Source organism: Heloderma suspectum, chromosome 4, assembly GCF_057233095.1.
Source record: "Heloderma suspectum isolate Gila_16-S chromosome 4, 16-S_ref, whole genome shotgun sequence".
Taxonomy (NCBI): Eukaryota; Metazoa; Chordata; class Lepidosauria; order Squamata; family Helodermatidae; genus Heloderma; species Heloderma suspectum.
Genome location: NC_139461.1, coordinates 22,696,688 through 22,710,703, shown reverse-complemented (window position 1 = coordinate 22,710,703; position 14,016 = coordinate 22,696,688).

Below are 14,016 nucleotides of genomic sequence, written 5' to 3'. Positions count from 1 at the left end.
CCCCTGCTCCGGGCCTGTCCAGAGCCAAAGGATGGCTGGGGGAGGTGTGACTCCATCTTCTGGCCTTCGTTTGCCGCTCTGCAATGCCAGGTCTGTTACCCAGAAAACCTCCCTTATCCATGACATGATCCTGGATAGAGATGTCAGAGAATTCCGCCACGGATCTCGGTGAGGCCGAATGCCAGTGCATTCAGCCCCCCGAACTCTGTGGCGGAACGGCCTACCACCCCCCTGCAGATCCCCCCCGGGACGAGACTTACCTGGGGCAGATGTTCCGGGCGGCGGCGGTGGCTGCGGCGGCTGGTCTTCCGAGATTTACGGAAGATTTACGTAGCCTATCATGGCTGGGTAAAAAAACAAACCACGTACGCAAATGGCGGCGGCTACGGCCGGTCCCATTTGCGTTCCTTATTTTTGGCCATCTTAGTCTACGTAAATATTTACGTAGAATATGACGGCGAAAATAAAGGGGAATGCAAATAGCGTAGTGGGCACTATTTGCGTCCCTTTTTGATTCGCCGTTTTAGCCTATGTAAATATTTACATAGGCTAAAACGGTGAATCAAAAAGGGACGCGAATAGCGCCTGCTACGCTATTTGCGTTCCCCTTTATTTTCGCCATCATAGTCTATGTAAATATTTACGTAGATTAAGACGGCCAAAAATAAGGAATGCAAATGGCGGCGGCCATTTGCGTACGTGTTTTTTTTTTTTACCCAGAGTCCTCCGTAGCCGGAAATTCAGCTGCGGACGGCTCTGGCCTGGGCCTGGCCAGCTGCTCTGTGGAGCTGCCACAGAGCACAGCCGGCCATGGAGGATTCCGGGGGGGGGGAATGGATCACCTCCCCCCCCGTCGAGGATTCTGGGGGGAGGGACGGAATGCCTCCCCCCTACCAACATAATCCGCGGAAAGGTAAGTGACTTTCATACATCCCTAATCCTGGATGAGGGTGCAGACCTGGCATGTATTACGGAGACCTGGCTGGCCGAGGATGCTGCTCCAACCCTTGCAGCCACGTGTCTAGCCGGATTTTCGTATGCACAGCAGCCGAGGGCTGGGGATCGGGGAGGGGGAGGGGCTATCTAACAAGAGTCCTTGGTCTTCACCAGACCCCCTCTCCGGGAGGCCAAGGTTGCTGAGTGCATGTACTGGAGGTTGGGCCCGAAGGGCAGTCTGGGGATTCTGTTCATGTACTGTCCACCCCGCTGCACGACTGACTCCCTGGCCGAGGTGCTTGAGGTGGTCTTTGATGTCCGTGTACAGCCCCCTAACTTATTGGTGTTGGGGGACTTCAACATTCAGAAGCCATCCTCAAAGGAGCACCTCAGGACTTCATGGAGACCATAGCTTCCTGAGAGCTGCACCATATTCTAACTGGGCCCACCCATGTAGCCGGTCATGCACTGGACCTTGTGTTTGTTTCTGGAGAAGCGGGGAGTGATCTGGAAGTCGGGGGTATATCCACCCCCCCTTTGTCATGGTCAGATCACTATCTGATGACGTTAGACTTCTCGGTTCCACAACCTCTCCACAGGGGTGGAGGATCCATTAAAATGGTCCACACCAGGCATCTTATGGATCCGAATGGATTCCTGAACGCGCTTGGGAATTCTCTGGGGCAAGCCAACGGCCACTCGGTCGAGACCCTGGTGGGTGGCTGGAATGCCGCAATTAGGGATGTACGAAAGTCACTTACCTGGTCCCACAGCTTGCTTCGCGGTGGGGGGGAGGCGCTTCGGTTCTCCCCCCGAAGTTCAGGCCGGGGGGGGGAGACGTCCCGCCTCACCCAGCCGAAATTCAGGCCAGGGAGAAGTGCCCCGTCTCCCCGGCCACGAAATACAAAAGTGAATGTTAAAAAAAAACAACCCCACACGTGACAGGCTACGTAACGATTTATGTAGCCTATCACGGCTAGATTTCCAAAGTCAGCCGTGATAGGCTACGTAAATCATTACGTAGCCTATCACGGGTGACTTTGAAAAAAAAAAAAAAAGAGTGCGTACGCAAATGGCGGCGCCCATGGGTGCCGCCATTTGCATTCCTTATTTGGGCTGCGTTGCCCTTATTTTCGCTGTAGTCTACGTAAATCTTTAGGTAGGCTACCCGGGCCCAAATAAGGAACGCAAATGGTGGCGCCCCTGGGCGCCACCATTTGCATACGCGCTTTTTTTTTTTCCAAAGTCACCCGTGATAGGCTACGTAACGATTTACGTAGCCTATCACGGCTGACTTTGGAAATCTAGCCGTGATAGGCTACGTAAATCGTTACGTAGCCTATCACGTGTGTGGTTTTTTTTTTTTTTTTTAACATTCACTTTGTAATGGAGGCGGTGGCAGCTGGTCGGAAGACCAGCCGCTGCCCCCGCCCCTGCCGAAACGCCACCGAACTACCGCCGGGACCCGCCACCGAGAGGGACATTCGAGGGAGGTAAGTCCCATCCTGGAGGAGGGGTGGCGGAGAATTTCACTGCTAATTTCGGGGGGCCGAATGCGTTGGCATTTTGCCTCCCCGAAAGTCGTGGAGAAAATCTCCACCATGCCTAGCCGCAATCACTGGGGCATTAGATCGGGTGGCTCCGAAACGCCCTCTCCCCCTGAACAGGGCTCGGACTGCACCATGGTTCAATCCGCAGTTACGAGCTCTGAAACAGGAGGTGAGACGGCTAGAGCGCCGGTGGCGGAAGTCTCGCTCCAAAGACGATCAGACACGGGCTAGAGCTGTATCTTCAGCCTATCACATGGCGGTGAAGGCAGCAAAAAAGGAATATTATGCTGCCTCTATTGCATCTGCAGAGTGCTGTTCCAGGAGGCTGTTCCAAGTGGTCCAGAACCTGGTCGGTCCTGTGGCTCCGGAACCACTGGAGCATTCTAAGGCCTCCTGTGAGACCTTGGCAAGGCACTTTGCAGATGAAATTGATCAGATTAGGAGTGTTACTCCACACGCTGTGGATACAGTTAGTGAGCAAGAGGTGGCCTGCGGCACACCAGTTTTGTGGGATCGGTTCCAGCTTCTTCCTTCTGATGAAGTTGACAAGGTGCTTTCATCTGTAAGGTTGACCGCCTGCTTACTTGATCCTTGCCCATCTTTGCTCATTATGGGCTGCAGAGAGAGACTGGGTGAGGGGATCAGGGTGGTGGTGAATGCCTCCCTTGAGGAGGGAGTGATGCCATCAGCCCTCAAGGAGGCAGTGATAAGACCGCTCTTAAAGAAGCCCTCCTTGGATCCCCAAGTTCTGAACAACTTTCGCCCAGTCTCAAAGTCAAATCTGCCATTTTTGGGCAAGGTGATTGAGCGGGTGGTGGCAATGCAGTTGAAGGCACACTTGGAAGAAACCGATTATCTAGACCCATTTCAGTCGGGCTTCAGGCTTGGGCATGGGCATGGGACAGAAACGGCCTTGGTCACCTTGGTGGATGATATGAGGAGGGCTCAGGATAGGGGTGAATGCTCCTTCCTTGTTCTCCTCAACCTCTCAGCGGCTTTTGATGCCGTTGGCCACGGTATCCTCCTGGACCGCCTGGAGGGGTTGGGCATTGGAGACACCATATTGCGGTGGTTCCGGTCCTTCCTCTCCAGCAGGTACTAGAGGGTAGCACTGGAAGAGGAGGTTTCGGACCTGTGGGGTGGCACTTGTGGGGTGCCACAGGGTTCCATCCTCTCCCCGATGCTATTTAACATCTATGTGAAGCCGCTGGGGGCTATCAGGAGGTTTGGGGTGCAGTGTCATCAATATGCAGATGACACGCAGCTCTACCTTTCGTTCAACTCTTCACCAAGGTTGGCCGTAGAATCCCTGTCCAAATGTCTGGAGACGGTGAATGGCTGGATGGGGAGGAATAAGCTGAAGCTCAACCCTGACAAGACCGAGGTACTTTTGGTGGGAGACAAGAGGAGGCTGGGGGATGTTGACCTGGTGTTGAATGGGGTACGGCTACCCTTGAAAGACCAGGTCCGCAGCCTGGGGGTCATTTTGGACTCCCAGCTGTCCATGGAGGCTCAGGTGTCAGCTGTGAGCAAGACAGCGCTGTATCAACAGCGCTGTATCATACGGCGGCTGCGCCCCTTCCTTCCCAACCACCTGCTTCCATTGGTAGTACATGCCCTGGTCTCCTCTCGTTTAGACTACTGTAATGCGCTCTACGTGGGGTTACCCCTGAAGATGGTTCGGAAGCTGCAGCTGGTACAGAATGCGGTGGCTCGCCTGATTAAAGGCAGCCGCTGGCGAGATCACATCACTCAAGTGCTGAAGGAGTTGCACTGGTTGCCAGTTGTTTTCCAGGCCAAATTCAAGGTGTTGCTTTTGACCTTTAAAACCCTATATGGTTCCGGCCCAGCTTATCTTAAGGAGAGCCTCCAGCAACACCAGACAGGCTGCTTAACAAGATCAGCCTCGGATGGCCTTCTCTTTGTCCCATCAGCCAGGACAGCTAGACTGGTGGGGACTGGGGAGAGGGCCTTTTCTGTGGTGTCCCCCACTCTGTGGAACTCCCTCCCTAGGGAACTCTGCCATGCCCCCTCTTTAATGAGCTTCCGCCGTGCATTAAAAACGTGGTTGTTCAGGCAGGCATTTGGGGTGGGTTAGGGTATTTTAGAAAACGTTTTTACTGTAGAATTTTATTGTTTTAAACTGTTTTATTATATGCTGTACATCGCCCAGAGTGGCTGGGTGACCAGCCAGATGGGCGATTAATAAATTGAATAAAATAAATAAATAAATAAATAAATAAATAAATATCAACATGGCTGGCCCAAGACATTTTGCTGCCTGATGCAAAGAACAAGATGGCACCCCCTCCCATAGAATCATAGAGTAGTAGGGTTGGAAGGGCCTATAAGACCATCGCGTCCACCTCCCTGCTCAATGCAGGAATCCAAGTCACATGCCATGCACAAAAGCTGGCTGGACGGGCAGATGAATCTGTCTTCAACACTGATGATGAGATGGCATCTTCCACCGCACCTGAAAGCAGCAGGGTAACTTAGGGGGTGCAGGACAGCGTGAGTGGCACACAGACACAGCTCTCTCCTCCAAAGCCTTGCTGTCACCTCCCAGCATCTGCTGCTTGAGGCAACTGCTTCTCTCTGCCTAACGATAGGGCCAGCCCTGCTTGTCAAGGTTCTCCGATTTCCACCCCAAACCTCATTCTGATTTATGTCCATATCAGATTGCAAACTTTGCTTTTCCCCCCTTTGAACAAATATTCATGCATATTTTTGTGTGCATTTTCTCAAATGTATGCATCAACTGTGCACATTTTTTAAATGTACATTTTTCTTCCATTGATTAAAGTGGGCTTGTGCGCATTTGGGAAATGTACATATTTTTCAAAGGCTTTTGCCTTTTGCAGCACTAATCACATCACAAGCTCAGAAATCTGTGGAGGACTTTGACTGCAGATTGTGTTTGGGTCTGGGTGATGCAAATGCGGTAAAAACCATAGTGCCAATTTCATGAAAGGCATCTCATCTGCTTTGGACCTCTCCTATGCAAACAGTCTGGAAACAGCCAACCAATGTGTATCATGGTATCTAAAAGGTTCAAGAGAGGCACACGGGTCTCATTTTGAACAAAGGCCTAGTCACTTGCTTACCTGAAATCAAGCAAGCCAGATGTATAAACAGCTTTGGTCCTCTTCATTCCCCCAGGAATTGCATGGAGTGAGATAAGGTTGTCTGGTCAGCATTATCTTCCCCCAGTGGCATGCTTCCAGGGCATGACTGCATACTGGCTACTGACTTATCTGGCTCCACAGCCTCTCAGAGTACAAAGGAGTAAGTCACAAATATGATAACAGAAGCGAAGCAACCTTTCCGCTCATACACGGCCAGCCCACCTTGGTATGCAGGGAATGGAATATTTACAGAGAAAAGTTTGACCAGGATGATGCCAGAACGTATCAAAACCCATAAGATGATCATATATTCTACTGAGCTATTCTTCAGTCTCCAGTCAGTTTAAGAAAAGGAATTCATTCATTCATTCATTCATTCATTCATTCATTCCATTTCTATACCGCCCAATAGCCAAAGCTCTCTGGGAATTTCTACTAAATAGATGGAGGGAGCAATCCTATGGCCTCTAGACAGTGACTAGACAGCCATAGGATATGTTGTTTTCCGGGAACCGACCTCCCCCCACTTCCGTGCTACCTTGGAGGCAGCGTGGAACAGCCCTGTCCTCCGCACTCGCAAGAGGAGTGCGGAGTGGCTGAAAAGGGGCATAGCTGTGGGCATTCCAGGGTGGGAAGGGCAGAAATGCCTGTACAACACAGCAGCCTCCTTCCCCGCTCTGTGCTCCCACGGCTAGACAGCCAAGATCGTCCGTCTAGCCAAAAATGCAGGGCAGGAGGAGCGCGGAGGGAACGGTCGTCTCCGAGTTCAGAGGCGGCCGCCTATCTCGATAGGATTGCGCCCTTAGTCTAGCAAAAGTTGTGTGCCTCCTATTTTTAAAATGAAATAAAATCCTGTCCTAGCTAATCCAGGAGGTTCTGCACCAAGAGAAGCCGAATTGTGGAACTGGTATAAATCCTGCAAATGGAACAACTGTACATAGTTTTGTCCTGTGTTTTCTTTACAGTTTTATTATCATGGACCATTTATTCTGGCTGTGCTGTCACAAGACACAGTAATGAGCTATGCAGGGCACTGAACCAGTGCCCTGAACCACTTGAAAGCCCCGTATCTGGCCTCTGAGGCATTATCCACACATTTTCTCTTTGCAGTCATAAGGACTAGAATCACTAAAAAAATGAAAGCGGATATTGTTAGGAAACAAAATATTGGGTCTAATACTACATTATGGGGCAGTATCCAGTGTTGGTTAATGGCCAGGACAAACCACCACTAGCACAACGGAGAGTTAGCACTTCATACAGGAACTGGAAACAAGTGGAGATGCACATTTGTGGAACAGGGAACACCAGTGCAGCTCACATAAGGGTGCTCCGCTGATCTGTCCTGATCTGGGAACGTGCATTTCTGCTCATTTCCAGGGTTCCCTTACAAAGTACTAACTCTCGGTTGCACTAGTGGTGGGTTTTGCTTGTGCAACAAAGCCAGCGGCAGCACAGCAGCCCCATTGGATACTGACCTATGTGGAGGTTATTTTTTTCTGTGTTAAAGTAAAAATGGCAGCACTTGCAAAATCACCCTGCACTTGAGACATAATCCACCAGAATATTTTTCCTGGTCAACTCTTGTCAAAATGAACAAGAGTTGTGAAAGAGCACAGAACAGCCTTCATACAGTTTCAGTTCATTTCAATGGGGCTTGTGCTGGATAATTTATTTAATGCATGTTGGCCACAAACAGGAGGCAATGTTGTCTTAACTTAGATACATAAGGTCTTACAAGTTCTAATGGGGTCTGCCCCCCATCCTCCACAACCCTGTCTGGCAAGGAATTCTTGCTAGGAACAAGAAACCCCACAATAATAATACTGAAGGTTATGAATGTTCACAGTTCATAACTGTATTGCTTTGGTGAAATTTCTTAATGTCGCTTTTCCTGTTTTTTTCCCTTCACACTGTGGTCCTGTATTCAGAACTTGCTTTGAATGAGCTGCTTTGTCAAAGGGGAGAAGCCCTGTAATGTTTAGTGTTTCGAGGAGAAAAATATCCTATGCTAAATAAAAGAATTTGAAAAGCAGACCAGATTACCTCATGCAGACACATCTTGGCAGTTTATTTTTATCTAAAGTACATGTCTTTATTTGGTGAAGGGAGGGTCTGGTAGTTCAGTGGCAGAGCGCATCCTTCGCATACAAGAGATTCAATCCATGGCAGTGGAAGCTGGTTGCTCCAATGTCAGTGGGGCAGTGAATACACCCTGGGTTTTAGTCAGAACCAGTCAGAACTAGGGAGGTTGGAGAAATCTGCAATGGAACCAAACAAGTTCAGATTTTCATGAATCTGACCTGCGGATTCCACAGTGGAACAGCTTTTCCCCTGTTGGGTGGATTCTGCAGACTTGCGGACCAGATTTCTAATGTTCCCGAATTTTGCACAGATGTCCTTGTTGAACAATATGCAAAATTAATCAACTGGCCAAAATGTACGTTTCCCCCATAGGCTACACTGTGAAAATGCACATTTGCACATTTTCACATGTGCACATTTGCACAAATTGGGAAATAAAAAAACTCAGATTCCAGTAGGTATACCTTTCTCTCCCTGCATGCTCCAACTGACCTGAAGGCATTGGGAAGTGGCACTGGAAGTGGCTCAGTATAGGGGTGTACGAAAGTCACTTACCTGTTCGCGGATTATGTTGATGGTGGGGGGGAGGCGTTCCGTCCCTTCACCCGGAATCCTCGCCGGGGGGGGAGGCGCTCCGTTCCTCCCCCCCAGAATCCTGGCCGGCCGGCTGTGCTCCATAGTGATTCTGCGGAGCCGCCGGCCGGCTCTGCCAGCAGCTGGACATCCAGCCGCTGGCTAGCAGGGACGCAAATGGCGGCAGCTGTAGGCGCTGCCGTTTGCGTCCCTGCAGTCAGCCGTGATAGGCTGCGTAAATGTTTATGTAGCCTATCACGGCTGACTTAAAAAACAAACAAACGCGCATACGCAAATGGCGGCGCCCATGGCCGCCGCCATTTGTGTTCCTTATTTTGGCACGTCTTAGTCTACGTAAAGATTTACATAGACTAAGGCGGCGAAAATAAGGGGAACGCAAATAGTGTAGCGTCTACACTATTTGCGTTCCCCTTATTTTCGCCGTCTTAGTCTATGTAAATGTTTACATAGACTAAGACGTGCCAAAATAAGGAACGCAAATGGCGGCGGCCAAGGCCGCCGCCATTTGCGTACGCGCGTTTTTGTTTTTGTTTTAAAGTTAGCCGTGATAGGCTACGTAAAGATTTACGTAGCCTATCTCGGTGTTTTTTTAAAATCTAGCCGTGATAGGCTACGTAAATCTTTATGTATCTTATCACGTTTTTTTTTTTTTAACCTGGAAATGGCGACGGCAGCACCCGGTTGAAAGACCGGCCTCCACCGCCGCCGCCAAACCGCCGCCAGAGCCGCCGCCGCTGCCAGGAAGATCCGCCCAAGATAAGTCCCATCCCGGCGGTGGGGGGGGGGTGGCGGGCCGTTCCACCACCGATTTCGGGGGCCAAATGTGCTGGCATTTGGCCTCCCCGAGATCCGTGGCAGAACTTTCGTATATCCCTAGCTCAGTAACATCATGTATTAAAGGCATTTGGCTCACAAGGGAGCTGTCTTAGTACATGCAATGTAGGATGGAAAACTAGCGTGGGAGAAAATATGGAAACAGAAAGTAGGATTACAAATTAATGGGGGTGGGAGGGAGACACAAAGAAGAAACAAAGCAGTTAGTACTTCATCTGCATGCGTGTTTGCTTTGGGATTAGTTGCCAGAAAAATGAGGAAGGAAGTGTTTTCCTGCTCCCATTGGCCAGTTTACATTTATCAGCTGTACATTTTACTTCAGGCTTCTCCAGCCTGTGTTGGACTAGAACTCCCATCATCCCATCTAGCATGGCCATTAGTAGTTGAGTATTTTAAGATTTAACATTTAAGGCTGAGTAGGCAGCAAACCTTTTGGGTAAAAGGGGGACCCTTACTGGTGGTGGCAACAGTCTTCCCAGCGGCCATTTTCTCCCAGAATCCCCTCTCAGGATGATGCCAAGTCATCTGCATGTGGGCCTACATATGTTGCCATTAAGGGGAAATGAAGTCCTTACATTGCCCTTGCTCTGCATAAAGGGTGAGGGGGAAGAAGGGTGGGGGAAGACCTCAATTTTCATTGGCGGCCAGTACAGCAAGACAGGAAGCCCTAGACCAATTGTAAATACTGCACTGCCCCTCACTCCCCAGTTGATAAAAAGGGTGTCGGTAAAAAAAAAATTATGAAAAACATCTCCCCAGGCTCCGCCTTAATTTTTTAAAAAGTATAAATTATTTTGAGATACAGAGACTGCATTTCTGCCACAAAGGCCATCACAGTTAGCACCACCCCTCCCAGTCTGTCGATGTTACCTTGCTGAGGGCTGTTTGTACTTGGCCTCAGCATCAGTTTTTAATGCTGAGGTGAGCCCTGGAATATTTGAAAACATGGACAGTGGCCTCTTAGCACATGCAGAGTGCTTCTCCCTGAGCAGAACAGCCTGCAGGATAAGATTGAGGAGGAGGGATTGCAGGGCAGATGCCTGTGGCTCCCTTGCAGCCAATCAGAGGGCTGGAGGTGCCATGGCAGCACTGGTGCTGCACAAGTGCTAAATCATTTGCTTAGCCTTGTACTTAACAACCAGGCTAGAAATTCAGTGCAGGTGAGTAAGGGAACTCCATGCAGGCGAGTGGATTGGCAGAGGAAGGGCAGAGTACTTAGGGTGGCCATCTACGCATGGCTAAAAGAGAGAAAATGCATCACCAAAAAGACAGCACCAATGCACAACATTTGCAAATTTTATATGTATGGGTGTAACTTTAGAATTAACAACAAATTTTAACAGAATTATAGCACATACCACAGTGGAGAAAACTGCCCAGGTAACCCACGTGCCTGCTCAGTCTGCTGTCCAGGTACTAACTGTGGGTGGGCAACTTCAAGGCCCCTGTTCTCCCTCATTATGGTTTGACTTTAAACTGCACTTGGACAGGACACCTCTTCAAACAGAAGACACTTTCAAATAGAGGACTGTCCTCTGAAAAGGACACCTGGCCACCCTAAAACACTCAGTCCCTCCTGCACTAGCCCACTTGATTTCCATACTAGCTGCAAAAGAAGGAAAGCCTGTCACCTTGGTAGAAAGCAGTTTAGGGTGCAATGCTATGCATGTTTAGACAGAGAAAAGGCCTACAACTCCCAGCATGCCCCAGACAGCCTTGCTGGCTGGGTTATGCTGGGAGTTGTAGCCCTTTTCCTCTGTCTAAACATGCATAGGGTTGTGCCCTGATTTATTAAACTGCTAATAAGCTAGTAGCTTGAGCTTCTAAGTTGACTGTCTCTCCTCAGCCAGTGTGAGGCTACTAGTCTCTAGGCTAGTAAAAAAAAACTTTTTGCAAACCTTTGCTGGTGTAACCCTGCAGTATGGGTCTTTAAGTACAGAAGGGTGTAACACTTTTGAACTTCACTGAGCTACTTGGTGAAGTTTTTTGGTTGTTTAGAAGGCTTCCAACTTTCTTTATCACCACAAACTGGTTGCCATGGTGATCAGACCTAGCTTGGAAGAACTGAATTTTAACGCCTGAACAGCTTGGAGCAGCTAAATTAAATATTCATAAATTATAAAAGAATAGCGATTAAGTTTTGGGACTTTTGTGATTTTAAGTTAAATATTTTTATTCTGTTATCTTTGCATTGCATTATTTCTGTTGCGTACTCTTACAAGAGTACATATGCTATATAAATATCCCTATTTACCTTAATGGCCTCTGAGTCTTCTTCCTTAGTAGTCTTTCTAGTCCAAATCTTGAGGGGAAATGTAAGATTTTATATTTGAAAACATGTGCTTGCTTTCACCACTGACCTCACCCATTATGTGAGATCCAGATACTGCACAATTACCTGTGAAGTGGGACTTGTGGGACTATCCCACAAAGGGTTAAAATGGAGGAGCATGCTGTGAAACAATTATTGTATTTATTTTTAGATGTTTCTACCACCCATCATGACATCAGATTTCAGGATGGTGTTGGGATGAGCCACCTAACCCATCAATCGTTCTGTGTACAAACATCAAAAGATACAATTGTGATTTCCAAAACTATGTAAGAGGGAGGAGAAAAAAACCCTCAGAGGGAAAGCATGTAAAAGATATTATAAATCTTTTATTTCTTCTTAATAACTAAGCAATACCCTTCATTTTGAAGGAAGTGATACAATCAGGAATCTTTACTTTTTCCAATGGAAAGAACAGATATTTGAGCAAATAATTTTTAATATTCACCAAGGAAAGACAGCTTACAGCAGTGATTCCCACAGTATGGTGGAGGTACAGTTTGTGCCACAGGAGGGGCAGAAAAGGGGCTCCATGAAACATCCACCACTCTACCCCCTTGGATCGAGACCCCTGTGTAGTATTGGCAGCAATCTCTTTGCCAATATTCAGGCAGCAGCGCCATCCCAAAGGAAGAAGGAAAAAGACACTCCAAGATTCCTTAATGCAGCCCTACATTACACCCATGAAGCACGGTTGAATCCCACAAGCTAAACTAGATGCTACATTAAATGCATAATGTGTAGCTGATCCCAACTTACTTTTACTGTAGTGTAAGCACACAGAGCCCTGATCCAGGTCACCATGCACAGGTAGAGGGAGTAAAGCCTTCCCACCCAGCCACTTTCTCCCCTAAATTTACACACACACCCTTTAGTGGAGGCTAAAGCAAGCAAAAACCCCTCCACTACTGCCAATGGAGTTTTTTTTCCCCTTTTGTTAGTGCCTGCACAAGTGTGTGCAGGGCAGGGGGAGGGAAGCAACTGGTTGTGAAGGTTTAACCGCCCTACTCATGCACGGTGGACCCAATCTGTATTGGAAGTCTGTACACTTACACTAAAGTAAAACAAAGTTAGGATCAGCTATGCACTTAAATGTAGTGACCTGGTTTGCCTGACATGACAGCCCACCATGGCTCACTTTGCCTGTGGGGGCTGTCACGTCATCCCCTCGCCCCACCCACCATTTTTGTATGGCACCTGTGGGTGCCTAGTTTACTGTGACTTGTCTTGTCATGGAAACCCAGGTGGCAGGGGTTGTTTGAGAGTTAGTCAACCTTTAAATAATCCATGGCTTCTTTTAGGGTTATTTGAGGGTTGTCTAACCCCCTAATAACTCCTGCCACCTGGGTTCGCATGACATAGCAAGCTGAGCGCCTGCAGGCATTGTGCAAAACTGGCACCTGTCAGTGCCCAGCATGAGATGACAGCCCCATGGGTAAATTAAGTCACAGTGGGCTTTCATGTGACATGCAAACAGTGAAACTGTATAGTTTAGCCCTAAGAGGGCAAAGAGGAATATGCAGAGACAACATTAAGCTATCAGAAGAGGGATGCCTACCTATTGTTTGAGGGAGTTTATTAAGAAAAATATGTGCTTCTTCTGAGTGCAAGAATGAAGTGTCCCTCCAATTTTAGTCCAGAAAAAGAGAATAAATGAGCCTGTACCCCATATATCAAAAGTCTGGGAAACACTGACTTGCAGAATACACAGCTTACTGGGGGGGAAGCAGACCTATTGTGATTACACATTGTGGACAACATCATGGTGTCATGTTGCATTAAAAGCAAAGTAAAAATAAACCTCGCCATTGTTAGAAATATCTAGCATGAAGTCAGTTCATCTTTTTATTCAAAAGGCGACAGCTGTGGGTTAAAAAACACACTCATTCACTGATATCTAGTTACACCTCCAGCTTTGATTCAGGAAACTGGTGAACTGGACACACAAATTAATCGTAGGGAGGAACCTGGAAGAATAGGACAGCTGGCTATATAGTACACACTAATCTCCTCTACCTGAAATTACTCAATTCTATATTATTTGTCTTTCTCTAAAAAAATAGTAATTTTGCTTTCAGAAATATTTGTTCCTATATGGCTCTTGCTATTAGAAATCATTACAGTTAATTGTCCAAGAGCACAGGTGTCAAAGCAACTGACAAACAACACTCTGTCACCTCAGGGAAAACTTGAGTATGACGTGTTTGTGTGTTTTAGCATTTCACAGATGAAGTGCAATATCTATAACACTCCTAAAATGAAAGTCATTATCTATTTTATAGTTAGGAGACTTCCAATTAGCAAGAGTTCTAAAAAAAAAAAGGTTGTGATTTGTCAATACAAAACAGTGTTACATGCACTCACTTTCTTTTAGAAATTTGAAAAACACATATTTTGTCCCTCCTCAGATATTCAAATATTCGTTTTAGTCTATGTGGCAGAGAGGAAAAAAAGGCAACTACTTGACCCAGTTTCAGAAGTGTTACTTTTGCCATCACTCTCAGCAAAATTTCTTGGTCCAGTTTGGTCCTAATGCCTTTATTACTACATCCCTGTT